At 44.7% G+C, this 16,076-nt stretch overlaps 1 protein-coding gene across 1 annotated transcript in view; it reads left to right on the plus strand.

The window, feature by feature from the left end:
* Positions 1 to 12,506: 12,506 nt before the first annotated feature.
* Positions 12,507 to 16,076, plus strand: part of LOC144157718 (uncharacterized) — a 32,376-nt gene continuing 28,806 nt past the window's right edge. The window contains exon 1 of the mRNA XM_077688500.1: positions 12,507 to 12,708. The gene's annotated coding sequence lies outside the window, so the exon portion shown is untranslated. The remainder of the gene's footprint in view (positions 12,709 to 16,076) is intronic.

Genomic DNA, 16,076 nt, shown 5'->3' on the forward strand with positions numbered 1-16,076 from the left:
AGACTGCGCCATTCTGACACGGTCGAAGCAGTTTAGATTTCGGACTTTGACTCAAGTTGCAAGAGTGAAAGCTTCGAGTTAAGGAGGCACATCGGTCTTTGATCAAAAACATTATTTTTACAGGTATGACAATAAATTTTGGGGGAGATGTAGTTTTTCATTCTGAATATAGCTATCAAATTTGTTTCTGTGTAATGCGATTATATTCAAATTTATTTGGATTTTTATGTTTGATTTTACGACAGCCTTTATAAAAAACTGCTGGAGGGACGCTGCTGAACAAAGTACCAGTGAACTGTGCACAAGTCAAGGAGTGCAATAATACTAACATTATCATTCTGTAGCAGAGGTTACAACCATTTGAAGTTTGGGCCTAGAAGGTGGGAACCAGAAAAACTGGTGTTGCCGTCCAGGCCCAAACTCCAAACAGCTGTTACTTCTGCTACAGACCATATATTATGATAATGTTAGTCTTATGGCAGTCAGTCCTTGATTTGTGCACAGTTCACCGGTACATTGTTCAGCTGCATCCCTCCAGCAGTTTTTTTACACGCTCTCTCTTTACCTTCTTTTTTTACTGCTTTTCATCTTTTTTCCCATTGTTCCCCTTCCCCACGTGTAGGAAAGCAAACTAGGCCACAGCCTGGTTGACATTCCTGCCTTTCCTTTACTTTTATTCCGTCCTTCCTTCCTTACAAAGGCTGTCAAAAAATCAAACATAAAAATCTAAATAAGTTCGAATATAGTTGTTTTACACAGAAAGAAATTTCATATCTACAGTTTCAATGAAAAATTACACCTATCTCTCGATTTTTATCGTCCTAACTTTAAAACCCATGTTTTTTTGGTTTAAGACCAGTGTGCCCCCTTAAAAAAAATAATTTGATTTTTGGTAGACAGCTCGGTAAAAGACCTCCTAAAAGCAAAGATTGAGGTGTGTTTCCACTATACTACTCTAGGGTGCTGGTGGCAACTGCCCGGGATGAACCTCTTTTAAACTTTATTTCAGGAAATGAGTGAAGGTCAATCCCCTTTTACGGTGGGGCGCTACATGAATGGTTCATTTTTAGCCACTAGATCCAAATGTCATGTCTTCATCTTCTCTTAAGGGGTTTTGGCACCTCCCCTTAAAGGAGTACTGACACGAAATTTTTATGTTACGTTTTTTTCGCTGCTATGCGTGCCTACCAGCCCACTAATCATAGAATGACAGATTAGACGGTCGAGCGCAGCGTAAACATTCATTTACGGCGTCGTTTATTCGTGCCAGTTTCGGTTTCGACTGAAAAACGCCGAGCGGCCGCCATGACAGCATGTATAACATGACGTCACCATTCTTGCCGTAACGCTGCCTCTCTGGAAGCGCGCGCGAGCGAGCGCACGCGCGCGCCCAGACCGGCCGAGCTTTTCGCCGTCCCCACAGGCCCGGGCAGCATGACGTCAGTCCCAAAACCATGACGTGTACACACGCCCGAGCAGTGCGCGCCAACCACAGCCAGCGCGTCGGCTTCGTCACGGGAGCCCCGCTTCGGCAGTTTGAGGCACGTAGCAGATGATGTCACGTCGGCCCGCTCTGGGCTTTCTCGTGCGGGCGACGATTAAAATGGATTTTAAATATGTTTCGCTGAACGGTTGCTGTTGAAACTTGCTGGGAGATATCTCCTGATAAAAAGGAAGCGTTTTACATAGTTATCTCAGCTTTGAAATTTCGTGTCAGTACTCCTTTAAGGGTGATTGACCTTGACTTGTGACAGCCACGCAGCACTTTTTCCATTTGTAACATCGTGCCGATTTGCAGTCCCACTTCCAGTTTGGTTCCTCCTACTGTGCACTGTGGAGTACAGACTACTGGGTGGTAGTAGTGTCGCCAGCAAGCAGTCCTCTAGCTCCCACGTTGCTGTTCATCTATTCCATCCAGCCACACGCCTGGTTGACAGGAAAGTACAGTGGCTACTAAGACTCCCAACCCTTAATTTCGTCCATTTGCCTTATTCTCCCTCCCTGTTCGGCTGTGTGGGAAGGTTCAGACGCAACTGCTGTGCTCCTCTACTGCTCCCTTTCCTGTCCAGACAGTGCCTCTCCAGATTTCCTTCTCTGCAATAGGCATGTGCAAATCTGTGGCTGTTGTCAGTTTCATCATTGCTCCTTGCTCTCCGTTACTTGTTCTTTCATGTGTTCATTAATTGACATAATTACAAGTAAAAAAAACATGCACCCCTTTGTCTTACGACAACAATGGTTAACTCAGTTTTCTCGTGAGGGATTCCTTGCTTTATTGTCATCTGAGCTTAAACATTGACTCGTTGAGCTATCACTTTGACTTGCACGCAGTTTGGACTTTTGTTCGCAGTGGCTTTGAAACTTCGCCGCTTGATTTTGCATGACGAAAGCTTCGCATTCAACTGCCGTCGTCGTTAGATTGCGAGGTACACTATTTTTGTCTAATTTTGCATGTTGATGCACCGCTATCCAAATTAAAACTGCTTCGACCATGTTGTAATGGTGTCACGGACTTTTGTTCGCAGTGGCTTTGAAACTTCGCCGCTTGATTTTGCATGACGAAAGCTTCGCATTCAACTGCCGTCGTCGTTAGATTGCGAGGTACACTATTTTTGTCTAATTTCAGGACCCTCACACCGCAGAAACGAATCAGGACCCTCACACCGCGAGGGTCCTGATTCGTTTCTGACTACAGGAAGCGTTTTCTTTTCTGCACTTCTTCACCCACGATCACTATCATTGTCAGAGAAAGTTGGCTTTTCTGCAATGCCTTTTTGGCATGGCATATTCCACTGGTGAGACATAAGAAGTTTTGCTTTAAAATCAGGGGTCTTCCAGGACTTTTGGTCCAGTGAGTAGCAATCTGCACCTATTTAGAGCCATACAATACTGAGCAAGCACCCTTTGGTCCTTCCTGTCTTGTGCTAGCAGTCTCGTCATCTAACACATAAAGGTGCTCTCGACTTTTGTCCACACTTTTCACTTATCCCACAAACTGACCCAAACTCTTTTGTTGATTTCCAGTTGTGCACGTCACATTTGCATTCAGGGTCACCTTGGGGCAGATAAGTGCCTGTTTGTATTTTTATCAAGTGGTATTAGCCACAAAGCATGCTTTGCACTCTTGCGTGAGCAGCGTTATGGGGCCTTGTTGCATGTCCAGCAAGTGATGTGATGCCATGTCAATAAACATTCTTCAGTGTTTGTGACGACTTTGGTGTTTTAATTTTCTTGGCTTCACTTTCACATAGTAAGAGTTCCTATCCATCAAGAAGCATACACTTACAAATGCTAGGTATTCTTTTTTTTTTCTTGGAGGTGACATTTACAGTTTCCTTGGCAACACAGCATAACATCAAAACAAACAAAACCAACTAAAATGGCAAATTTGGCGTATTTTTAAAAATAATAAACAGTGCAAAAACAACAAAGCACGGGAGAGAGAGAGAGAGAGAGCACGAAAAGTGACAGCACTGCCTGTTTGTACTGTTTTGTTGTTTTCGTGCTAAAAATTTTCAAATAAATAAATATGCAAGTAATGCAGATAAAGAAGGGTAACTTTTTATTCGAGCTCGTTCCTTGGACATACAAGTACATTTCTTGAATCAATTGCTGGAATCCTGGATGCAATTTTCGATATTAGGCAAGCACTGGATTCTCGAAGGGACACAACAGTAAGTTGGTTCAATTCTTATTTGCAGTTGCATAGTGCAGTTTCACCCGTACAAAACATTTTGGCCAGTCCAAAGCATTGGTTTAGGTAGAACAAAAAAATGCCTGTGTGCCAAGTTTTCGAAGCATGTCAAAAGATTCATAGGTGGCTTGACTTAACCAATAGCCCTCCACTGCAGTACACCTCATAGTTGGCCCAAGCTATGCCGAGCTTTGCCACGTGAAACCTAAAAAGTCGAATTTTGACGTTTACAGCTACGCTGTGCAATGTATATAGCCAAGCATAATTTACTCTTCAGTATTTTGGCTCTATCCAGGTTTTCTGTTTATTACACCACAATCAAAGTGTGCAGTCTGAGAGTGAACCCATTCAGGTTGAAAGCACGAAATGCTCTCCAACAGAAATGGCAGTCTTCACATGTGATCAAATACATAGTTCTTTAACACTAAACAAGGGCAATTCAGAATGCCAGGAGCGTAAAATATACTCGACGAGGTGCAGTTGGCCAGTGTGTAATTTAAGCAGCATTGTTTTAAGACAAACGGGGATTGGTGAAACAGCCGTGAGCTTCTGACAGCAGCTATCATCGTGACTGGCCAATTCACCTGAGTGGGGATGTTATGGCTATGTGTTGTAGCTTGAGCGTGTGACCTAATGAATCGCCAAGAAATTTCAAACTCATAGTGTCTCGGGTTGCTTGTACCTCTGGACGTTTTTTCAGTTTAAGGTCACAATGCGCTCCCTGGGTCCACCTTTAGTCAGCTAGAGCCACTGAGCTATAGTGGTGTCAAGGATGTAATGCTGGATTTGCACTAGGGACGTCCTGGGTTTGGTTCCCATGCGGTTTCAACTCTTCCCAAAGTTGTTTTGAACTCAATTCACTCTTTGCACTGCCGGCCAATTTAGGAGCTGTTGTGCTAGCACAGACAGTGGATAGTGGCTGCTTAGTCAATGGGCCACATATTGCTTTTGCGTTGATAAGGTAGCGTTTTCAAGAATATGTGTTATGGTCGGCTACAGTTGCTACATTTAGGGTGCTTAAATCCGACCATGTGCAAGTTGCAGGCCTGTGATAAATAGGTACAGGTGATTATCTAGATGCACAAAACTGCGCTTACTGTCAAGGCATGCCGTGAATTTGTTGGTGGAATGGACATTTACAAACATGCATTGGCATGGTTTACACTGCAGCAAAAAATTGAGGCTCCCTATATGATGACACAAAAGGTGCATTGTACGATTGGACTACGGTAGCGTTGTCTATGGGTCAGCCACTAAAACATTCCTCAGAATGCTGGACCCTGTGCCTCATCTAGGGCTTCGTTTGGCGTGTGGTGCCTTCCGGACTAGTCCAGTTGAAAGCATGTATGTGGAGTGCAATAAATGGATCCTACAACGCCAGCGAGCATACACAGATCTCCTTTATGCTTTTAAAATTTCATCCATGCCTCGCCATCCTTTTAAATCAGTTTTTCATGACACATCGATGACTGAACTCCTTTAAAATCAAACATCGTTCTCTGCGCCCTTCTCTTAGAGTTATAGAGGAAGCGTCAGAGCTTGCTGTCTCCTTTTTAGATACAATCCAAAGTTCTCTAACATATTTTATAGCACCATGGCATCTCCGCCCTGTATCATGCGACACATCTTTCACACACGTAGATAAAAACCGAGCTCCCACATGTGCAATTCTGCAGCACTTCTTGTATTTGCAGCAGAAGCATCAGTGTTCTGAATTTAATACGGATAACATGACAATTCCAACAGGGACAAGACCACTTTGTTTTGGGGAGCTTTACCCAAAAAGACCATGGCACTTGGCAACGAAAAGAGCCCCAGCAGAAAACAGAGCAAGGCCTCACGGCTTGTAGAGGATGCCCTCATGGTAGAATGAATGATCCAGCAGTAACTGCCTGACATCATGTGATTTCGATTGCCGAGGCGTCTTCACCGCCGCTGTGTTGGCATTGAAGGAAGGTGACAGGAAAGTGTCCACAAAGTCGTGCGCCAAGGCTACTATTCCTGTTGACAATATCCAGACAAAAGCCAAAATTACTACTAAACTAGTTTTCTGCACAATGAAGAGGTCACTTTCTTGCTTTGCCAGAGTTAATAACTTGCCCTTAAATAATCCATGCACAACGTACCTTCATCACAGATGGGTTTGGGTGCATCAAATTATTTGTTATACAGAACCTTTTTTACTGCACTAAGCAGTGCGAACTCGCAGGAAGCAGTTTTATTTCGTGTAAAGTATTTCCAAGAGCAACGCAATCACTTTTTTCTCTGTCTACCTTACTCATACTATCAATTCTTAAATTTATACCAGCAAATAGATAACAAATAGAAGGAAGAACACAATTCTGCACACGAGATATCCCCAGCTGTTCATTGCTTTGATACTCGCAGAAAGACTTGTAACGGTCAAGCTGGCATAGATCCGTAGATCGTTTGGTTTTGTTTTCACTGGCAGGCATTTCCAGTACACACGCTGCTGTCTTCATGGCTATCTACTGCCACGTTAGTGTAAACACTCGCTTTAAATGTACGCACAGAGTGAGAACGCAATGGTGGATCTAAGGTATACCATAAATTACAAGCCAGGCAAGTGCGGGAACCCGTTAGGTTGTGACAAGTGGCCTGCGAACATTAGTTCCCACTGGAATGGCAGGATAAGTGCTGCAGGCAGGCAAGGGGCACCGCGACTGCAGTCAAAAGATGCTGCAAGAGAAAGAAATGGAACATGAGGAATGAAACACCGTTGGTTACAACGCCCTCACGAACCACACGCACACACGCACACACGAAAACCTTCCCAACAGCGTCCTGTCACGCTCCTAACTTCACCAATAGATCGTACTGCAAGTTCATTTTCGTTACAACACGGTTAGCACAAGGCACGTTGTCTAGAAAAAGCCTCGAGGCTAACAAGTGATTTTAATGACGCCACATTAAAGAAGAGACAAAGAAACGCCATGGGCGAGACGGGTTTGCATGCGAGCGAGTTTCTGCGCCGTGCAACAAACCGTCAACAGCTCGCGATCGCCGACAGAGGCGAACAGAGCAACATAAACAGTGACAATGACGCAAGACGGTGAGAACGCGCCGTTAAGAATTTCGTAAACGTCGCTAATATAACTGCAGCGAGCAGAAAGCAATTGAGCTTTTCAGTAGGAGATATGCGAACTGATTGCAAACCCGCCAAAAAGGAGCGCTCACCTGAGTCGGCCGATGGTGGACAGTTGAACGCCCACGGCTGATTGCAGAGCCGTAGAGCCAGAAGACGCTGGAGCTGTTGAACGACGATTGACAGGGCGACAACCATTCACACTTGCGTTGACAGCAAAAGTCCAACGCGGCTACTTGAGTCTCTACGGCGCGCACGCCGTGTAGGCAGCACTCGGAAAAATGTAAACATACCGCGCGGGAGCGCTGGGAACAAACGTGACGTCACATCCGCCTAGCGCTCATCCTCACCCGCCAAAACGGTCGGTTAATTCCTCCCCTGAAGGGCAGGTCTGTTTTACAGCTATTAGCTGTAAAACAGCGTCGTAAATATTGTAAATACAGCTTCGTTAGCTCTCACATCTTGGAAATGTACTTTGAAGTGGCTGGTTCCAGCAGTTTCGGATGCGCGATTCTGATGATGATGAATCAGTCAGTCAGTAAGCAGCGAACAACTTTATACCCAGAAAGCCCAAACATATTTCCAGGCTAATAAAAATTTCAGAAACGTGGGTGCTTTTTTGAGGGCTAATCTTACTTCATTTGTACACAAAGAAAAATGAAAGTTCAAACCAGTGAAAAGTTATTAAACGTATGGCCTCGAGGACATACCGTGGCGCCACCTACGAGTGACGTCACTTGTAGGACGCCGGGTTATGTTGCCTGCTAGCAGGGCCGTAGCCAGAAAGTTTTTTCGGAGGGGGCTATGGGTTATCGTGAGGGAGGAGTTTTGCCAAAAGGAACACTAAGTTTCGCTTTCGCACTGCCTGGGAAAAATTTTGGTGGGGGTTCAAACCCCCAAACCCCCCCTCTGGCTACGGCCCTGCCGGCTAGAACACATGTTCTGTGCTTTTAAGCGAGCGCGCGTTTTCTGTTGTGGCCACCGTGTGCCCCCTCTTCGTGGTTCTGACGCAAATTACAGAAAAAAGTTGCCTACAGACCGATCATTCCGGGCAAAGCAATCAGTGACTCACTCGTTCCCGGCGACACCGCCGCGTCTAGGTAGTTGCTACCATCGCCACCGACAGCTCGTACGCAGCGGCTAACGCCAAGGGCGATGCAACTGATGCCGAGAAAAGTACGCTGTTGATTCGTTATGAAATACTTGCGAAGGGACATGTGCGAGACTGTGTGTGCATGCAACAAAAATAGACCTTGCAACAGCGACGGGATCGTGCCGTCCAGTTCTAATCTCTTTATTCAATCAATCAATCGGTTACAGAGTACAGGGAACAGTACATTTGTCACACATGAAAGGGACAAGGTTCGCAAAAGGCCAATTTAATGCCTGATAAAGTGCCGCAACCTGTCCCAGTCAATAAAGCACACAAGGAGCATGTTTGAGACGTAAAAAAAAAGTTAAAATCATCTGGCTTCACTACTTACTAAAAGTGACACATCCGTACACGTCGATTTTTAAAGTCAACCAAAGTTAAATTCATCTGTCTTCACAACTTACTAAAAGGGACACATCCATACACGTCTATTTTTAAAGTCAGCCTGAGGGATGCGAACTAAAATGAAATTGGTAAAAAAAATAAAAAAAGAGAAACACAGAAAAGAAAAACAAATTTACTTTTGAAGCTATAGTAGGTATGTGTGTATTTTCTTTTTAAACGAAATTACTGAGCGGCTTTCTTGCACCATGGTTGTAATGGCTGGATGAGCATTCAATAGTTCAGTGATCATAAACGTTAGCTTTTGTGTACCGTAGTTTGTCCGTATTCTCTCACAGCAATAAATTATGCGTCTAAAGATGTATGTATGCTGCCTTTGACAATTAATATGCATTGTAAAATGCGACCGCGTTAGATTTCAGTTTATCATATATGATCATCGCTATTTTTTTCTTTAAGATATTTTCAAACGTTAATATGTTGTGCTTGTGAAAGAATGGAATAGAATGCGTTCTAGGTTGAACGCCTTCAATTATCCGTACTATTCTCTTCTGTAGTTTATAAATGCTTTCTTTGTTTGTTTTAGTGGTCGTTCCCCATATTAATAGACAGTAATGAATACGCGAGTATACTAAAGAGTAATACAGTTGTCTCCTTACCCAAACTGGCAAAAAACATCTAATTTTTCCAATTAGACCAATTGAGCGCGAAAGATCGGTGCGAACTTTGTTTATGTGGTATGTCCAGTCAAGTGTTTCATGAAAGGTAATACCAAGAAACTTTTGGCATGTGACCCGTTCAATCAAACCTCCTCGAAATTTTACTTGAATGTCATGGGGTATACTTTTATTTTTCGGCAGAAAAATAACATTTTGTTTTTTTGGTGAGTGCTGCGCGCATTGCCTGGTAAATGAATGACTACGCGATAACGGTGAGTGGATTGCTTCCCAGCACACGCTTAAAAGGACTGGTACGATCTGCAGTGTGGCTCAAGCAGTGCCTATTTCCCCTCCAATGTTTTTTTCAAAGTTGCGCCCTGATTTTATTAACGATCCCTGCCGTACTCTCTGTACGCATTATATGGTAATGTTGTCCGTCTGAAGCCGTACCAACCGTCTCTCAACGATTCGCCGTGGCTCCGCGACGGCGCTCGTTCCGCCGGGGGGTAATGTTTGTGTGTCAAAGTATGGCAATAAAGAAAAAAAAACGATGTATTTATGAGGGATTGCTGCATAATCAAAAACAGGACGTTCAGCGAAGGGTGTTAGTGGAAGAAGACGACGTGGTCTTTTGTGGTGCATTCTGGCCGTCTCCCGTGCTAGCCGCAGGCCATGCCGGGCTTCCCTCAAAAAGATCCCAGTGTTTATGATCACTGCTATCAGTGCCTTCCCACCCACTGCCTCTCCTTCACCAACTTCCCTTCTTGTTTTATTTCTTTACATGCTTTTCATGTTTTTTTGTTTAGTTCTTTTTAAATTTTGATTTTATTTTGGTTTCAACACTTCTTGGTGCTACGTCTCATGTTTAGGCAGTTTTTTTGTTTATATTTCCCTCTATCGCCTATTTCAATTTCATTGGTTAAATGTGTTTCTTTAATTACTGGGTATATGATTTCTCTCGGTGAGCACTCCTTTCCTGACCAATCCACCACCATTCTGAATGTTAGCGGCAGCCGAGCCTTTCCTCCTGTAAATAGTGTAAATACTGCAAATACATTTTTCTCTACCGCATCCTCGCCTCGTCACAATATGTTTACTTTTCCCGAGAACTTATCTGCAATGTATGAATGGTATGAAGACGAGTTTTCAACGCCTTTTGAGCGGGTTACTTTTCATTAGGACCTCACCGTGGGAATTTATATTTGCAACGCGGGCTTTTGTCTATTTACAATGAGCCTGCGCCTTTCTCTAGCATCAAGTTCGAGAACTCACGACTGCTCACAGAAGGCGCGGCTGTGTTCGAGGTGTAACACGCGTCGTGGGGTAATGAGTTTCAGAATAGGGGATTCAAGAAGTTAGGGTAACCCAAACGCAACACGCTTGCGCGCGGTGAGTTTTAGAAGATGGTCTTCTCCAACAGCTTGCAGCCGGATTCGGATGCTCGGAGTCGGATGTCGGGAACCTTGGGCTTAGCGTCGCGGCAGATATTTCATTGCCGCTATCGTTACAGTAGCGGATGACAGTCGATAACACAACCTTTCACCACACTTTTAACCCCTTTCTCTATGTGGAACTTTGTATAAGCGGTGATTGCCATTTAAGCGATCGATGATCAAGATATCTGCCGCGGCTTCTGCCGATTCTTGCGCGCAAGTATCGCCATTCTTCGGCCGCTCGCCACACCGTGCGTGAACGGGCCGGCGGTGTCGGGACCGACCTCCGCGGCCGGTCGGCGTAGATCGCTGCAGATATGTGAGCATCGCTTTGAAAATCACGACCGATGACACTACCGGACAGCGCCCAGAGGGCGACACGGAGCCCGCGACACCCAGCGCCCTCTTTGGCAGATATCCGCAACACTGGGTCGGTCCCCGCCAGCCGTTACGTTCCTGGCTGGGGGGCGCTCCTCTTTTTGCAGGGCGGACGAAGCACATTAGTTGCCCTTATACTAACATCCGCTTTCCCGAATGCGGAACTTCTTTTCTGCGATCAGTATGATTTTAAAAAGCGGCAACAAGATGTTGCTGCCGTGACCTGGGTTGGTTCGAGCCGCCGGCGGGCAGGCACGGCGGACGTGTGTGCGGAGCGTTTCTTCAAGCAGTAAACGCTTCATGGTTTCCTGCTTCATCCATTTCTTGCGAACCACAAGCGAAATCTAGAAATTTAGCTCGGCGATCGTCGCAGCCTTCAATGTTGATCGGGGAAACGAGCCGCAGCTTATGCTTACACCGGGTTCGGCCGTATACGTCCGCATACACCACCACGCTCAAGTCGTTTGCGGGCAGCCTACCACATTTGACACGGTTATAAAGACCCCATGTGGTCAAACTACGCTTCGCGCACTGATAATTAACTTCAAACGCCGAAAATAACACGAAAATACACTTAGAATGTGCGTCCTAAACGAAGTGTCACGTGCTGCAGGCCAACTACGCAGCACGGTAGGAACGGTGATCCTACAAGTGACGTCAAAACTATCGCAGCGCCGGCCTCTCCAGTGGTGGCCCTGGCGGCCATACAGTAGGCTTTTCTGCTACCTCTTTGCCAGCTGCAGTCACTTGGCTTGTGGTATTCGAAGAAGCAGAATTGCGTTGCTTGTTCAAGCACGGAGTTACGTTGCATTTCGCGCACAGAGCTGTGATAAGCGTGTTAGCGCTTGGTAAACAGCTCCTGCATCGAAGTCGCTTGCTCGTCACAAGTGGAAGATGCACAGCTATGTCTGTTCGAACGTTGGTTGGTCGGTCGGTCGGTCGGTCGGTTGGACCCTTAAATCATGACGCATACCCACGTGGGGGATTGGCAAAGGAGCTGCCCGTAATGATTAGGCTGTGACCCGGTTTATTTTAGTGAAAAAAGAGTAAAGTACGACGAAAAGATTGAGAAAAGAAAAAGAAATCTTTGGATATAACATAATTGTCAGGGAAAAAATCACGAATGAAGACATAGCTGTCTAGCAGGGCATCCGGCCTGTCGCCGCAACAAAGGAGTGAAAGGCGATCACCATCCTGAGGCTGCTGGGTGTGACCTTCGTCTTCTTCGCAGAATGCGAGGGCTGACTGGTCGGCTGTCCTCTTGGCGCTTTTCCTGCGAAGATCAGGCGTTCTGATGGGCTGGCATTGAAAGTCCTCAGCTTAGCTAGGGAGCCTACATGCCTAAGCTTAGCGGCCACTCCTTCAACTGATAGCTCTGGCGCGTGTGGACATTCCACGCGTTCCTGAAGCAAATGAATATATTACATACATGTTCCAGTGTTCCAGCGTCTGGAGCGAATGGTGCACTTGCATAGCGACGCCTGATAATTATACTGGCCAATCCCCCCATAAAGCTGTTGTACGTGCCAACAATTGCGGGCAGTGGACATCAAAGTGGATTTTGGTGTTGCCGTCATACCGTTTTACCTGTTGAATGTGCTCTTTGTACGATGTGCTCTTTGTGCTCTTTGTACTTCACAGCGGCAGCGGTTGCGGTCGAAGTGGGCGCTTTTCTAAGCCGTTGTTCTACGTTCCACAGGAAAACTGCTGCCCCGGGCTATCATCTACCGAAGAAGCTGTCTGCTGCGCCATACCGCACGTGGGACTGATCGGCGCTCCTACGGGTGTGTCGTGGCTGCGCTGCGTGTCAACGGATCCCATCCAGAGCGCCTGCGCCGGACCATCGCAGCTTTAAAAGCTCCCATCGGCTGGGCAGCATCATCACAGCGGCAGCGGTTGCGGTCGAAGTGGGCGCTTTTCTAAGCCGTTGTTCCGTTCCACAGGTTGGTGGCTATTTTTTATGGAAATAGCGTAAGAATATTTGTGACCGCAACTGCTGCTGCTGCTGTTGATTGTCTTGCTTACTTTGTAGTTTTGCAAGTTTGCTGTTCTCTTTCATTATGCCGACTAATGCCGAATTGACCGAGCGACTCGATGACCTCGAGGCGCAGTTTCAAGAACGCTTGAACAAACTTGTTGAGAAACTTGTTGACGACGTGAAAGTAAAGTTGCAGGAAGCTGGACTGGATAACAGTTCCCTACGTAACAAAGTTACCGACATAGATGGTGGGTTAAGCATGCTTAACGACATTGTCGAGAATTCGCGTACCCAGCAGGCCGAGTTGTTAGCCTCAAACAAGGCTTTGCTGGCTGAAAATGAGGCTCTTAGAAAACAGATTTCCGAGATGGAACAATATTCCAGGATCAACAATGTTGAAATCAAAGGAGTGCCGTTTTCTAAGGATGAAGACTGTGTTGCCGTTGTGACTGCCATCGCTGAAAAGGCTTCATGCCCTCTTTCTCCGGTGGAAGTAGACATTGCGCATCGTGTTCCCACTAAGTCTGGTCATCAAAACATCATTGCAAGGTTCTGCTCACGCGCCAAAAAAAAAAAACGAATTCCTGGCGAAGGCTCGCAAGGCTAGGCTGGTCGTTGGCAGTCTTGGATTCACAGGAGAGAACAAGGAACCCATCTTCATTAATGAGCACCTAACACCCGACCACAAGAAGCTGTTTGCTCAGGCCTTAGCGCTAAAAAAAGAAAAGGGATGGCGCTTCCTGTGGACAAAGAACTGTCGAATCAACGCTCGCAAATCTGAGGACAGCCGGGTTCATCGCATTAACTCTGTAGCTGACCTCTCCATTTTCACTTGAATCTAATCTCTTCTCTAATGTTCATTTTTCCTAAACAGTCTCATCATGGCTTCATACTTCACACCGTCCGATCTTGATTCATATCTTGAAACACCTTGCCGGTCTCTTGTGCATTTTAATGCTCGTAGCTTACGAAAGCATTCTGACGACATAACTACATTCCTAGCATCGCTCCATCACCATTTCTCGATCATATGTGTCAGTGAAACTTGGTTCAATGAAGCTGATGGCAACCTATACACTTTTTCATCTTATACAGCAGAATACTGTCACCGCAGCGGCGGCTGTCATGGTGGCGCAGCGGTTTTCATTTCCACTGAGTTACAATATTCCAGGCGTCAAGACTTATCAATTAATCAAGTGAATTGCGAGTCTGTGTGGCTTGAACTTGATGCGTCATTTCTCAATATTGATTCCAAAAGCTTAATTATCGGGTCTATTTATCGCTCTCCTTCATCGTCTGTTTCGGATTTCTGCTTAGAATTAAACCAGGTTTTGCACACACTCTCACTGGAACGAAAAAACATCGTTATTATGGGTGACATCAACATTAATCTGTTAGACATTAACAATTCTGTGCATGCTGCTTATACAGATACTTTGAATGGACATGGCCTCGAATCACTTATATCTATGCCGACTCGTCGAAATATTACAGGACAGGACTCATTAATTGATCCCTCATTGTCCAACCTTTTGGTTACTCCTGGATCTAGTGTCATTGAAGTTTCATTAACGGATCATTACCCCATATTTGTGCGAATAGAGTGCAATGTCAAAAATCCGGATATGCATGTTAAACGAAATATTATAGACAAAGCTTCATTTCTTAACAAAATTGCTAATTCTGATTGGTGCCCTGATACGGTGCAAAATGATCCTGAACTCGCTTTTGAATCATTTTGTAACATAATTTCTAACGCTATTTCTGAGTCGACAACAATAACAACGAGCAAGAAAAGGTTTGCTTCACCTCGATGTCCATGGATGACCGATAGTCTTCTAAAATGCGTGCGCAGGAAAGATAATCTTTATAAAAAAACAAAAAAGAAGCCGTTCAATTTGACCCTGCTGGCGCGTTACAAGTGCTATTCGAATATTTTGAGTAGGCTTCTTAAAAACGCTAAGAAGTATTATGAAAAAGAAATCGGCCGTGCTGGCAACGATTCAAGAAAACAATGGAAAATAATTAACGAATTTTTAAATAAGCCACCGTCAAACCCCCTATAACTGCTATTCAGGTTGGTGAGCAAATGTTAAATAATCCGTCAGCCATTGCCAATGCCTTCGTAGCTTCCTTCTATGCTGATCAGCCACATTTTTCGCTTCCAACTGCCAACGGTTATCATCGTCTGCCACACAGTTTCTTTCTGAGACCTGTTTCCCCAGATGAAGTGCGCATGACCATTCTCAGTCTAAAAAATACAGGTGCTGGCTTAGACAACTTTAATTCTTCGCTTATAAAGCTTATAGCACATCTTATCAGTAACGCGCTTTCACACATAATAAACATAGTTTTCAAAACTGGCGTTTTTCCTAGTTGCCTAAAGATAGCCAAAATAATTCCTGTTTTCAAAAAGGGTAACAAGACATCATTATCAAACTATCGCCCAATTGCTATTTTGTCGTTCTTCAGCAAACTAATTGAAAAGCTGTTTGTTAGTCGTTTAACCTGCTATTTCTCAAAATTTAGTATTCTGTCATCTAATCAATTTGGCTTTCGACCTGGTTACTCTACTGAATTAGCTCTTGTTACTATAACTGATCATCTTAAAACAGCCATTGACGAAGGTAAATTCGCCGGTGCCCTGTTTATTGATTTTTCTAAAGCGTTCGATTCTTTAAATCACGACATACTTTTTGCTAAATTAAATGCGTTAGGTGTATGTGGTCCAGCGCTTTCCCTAATCCGCAATTACTTACGTGATCGAAAGCACGTGGTCTCTATTTCTGATACTATTTCGTGTATTAGACTAACCAACATTGGAGTACCACAAGGTTCAATTTTGGGACCCATTTTATTTCTTGCATACATTAATGACCTTCACGACCAAATGAAACATTCTAGTTGTATTTTGTACGCTGATGACACGACAATTTATTCTTCTAACACATGTTTGGATTCCCTAATTTCTCACCTCAATGCTGATGCCGCTAAAGTCGTTAAATGGTGCAGTGATAATGTGCTAAATATTAATGGCACTAAATCACACTTCGTGATTTTTTCATCCCCGCTTAAAACTGTTCCGGGAAAGCCTTCCATAAGCCTTGGGCCAAATTTGCTTCATGCTACAGATCATGCCACATTTCTCGGCGTTGAACTGGACAGGCATTTGAAATTCACCAGTCAAATATCTCTATTAACCCGTAAAACGGCCTATGACCTGCGAATACTGATTAGAGTCCGTCCCTATTTTAATGAACGCGTATTAGTCTCACTTTACTATGCATTCCTTCACAGCCATATCTCATATTGCATTTCTTCTTGGGGCAACAC

This window comes from Haemaphysalis longicornis, unplaced genomic scaffold, assembly GCF_048455015.1.
Source record: "Haemaphysalis longicornis isolate Haplotype H1 unplaced genomic scaffold, Haemaphysalis longicornis Haplotype H1 scaffold_10, whole genome shotgun sequence".
NCBI classification, from domain to species: Eukaryota; Metazoa; Arthropoda; class Arachnida; order Ixodida; family Ixodidae; genus Haemaphysalis; species Haemaphysalis longicornis.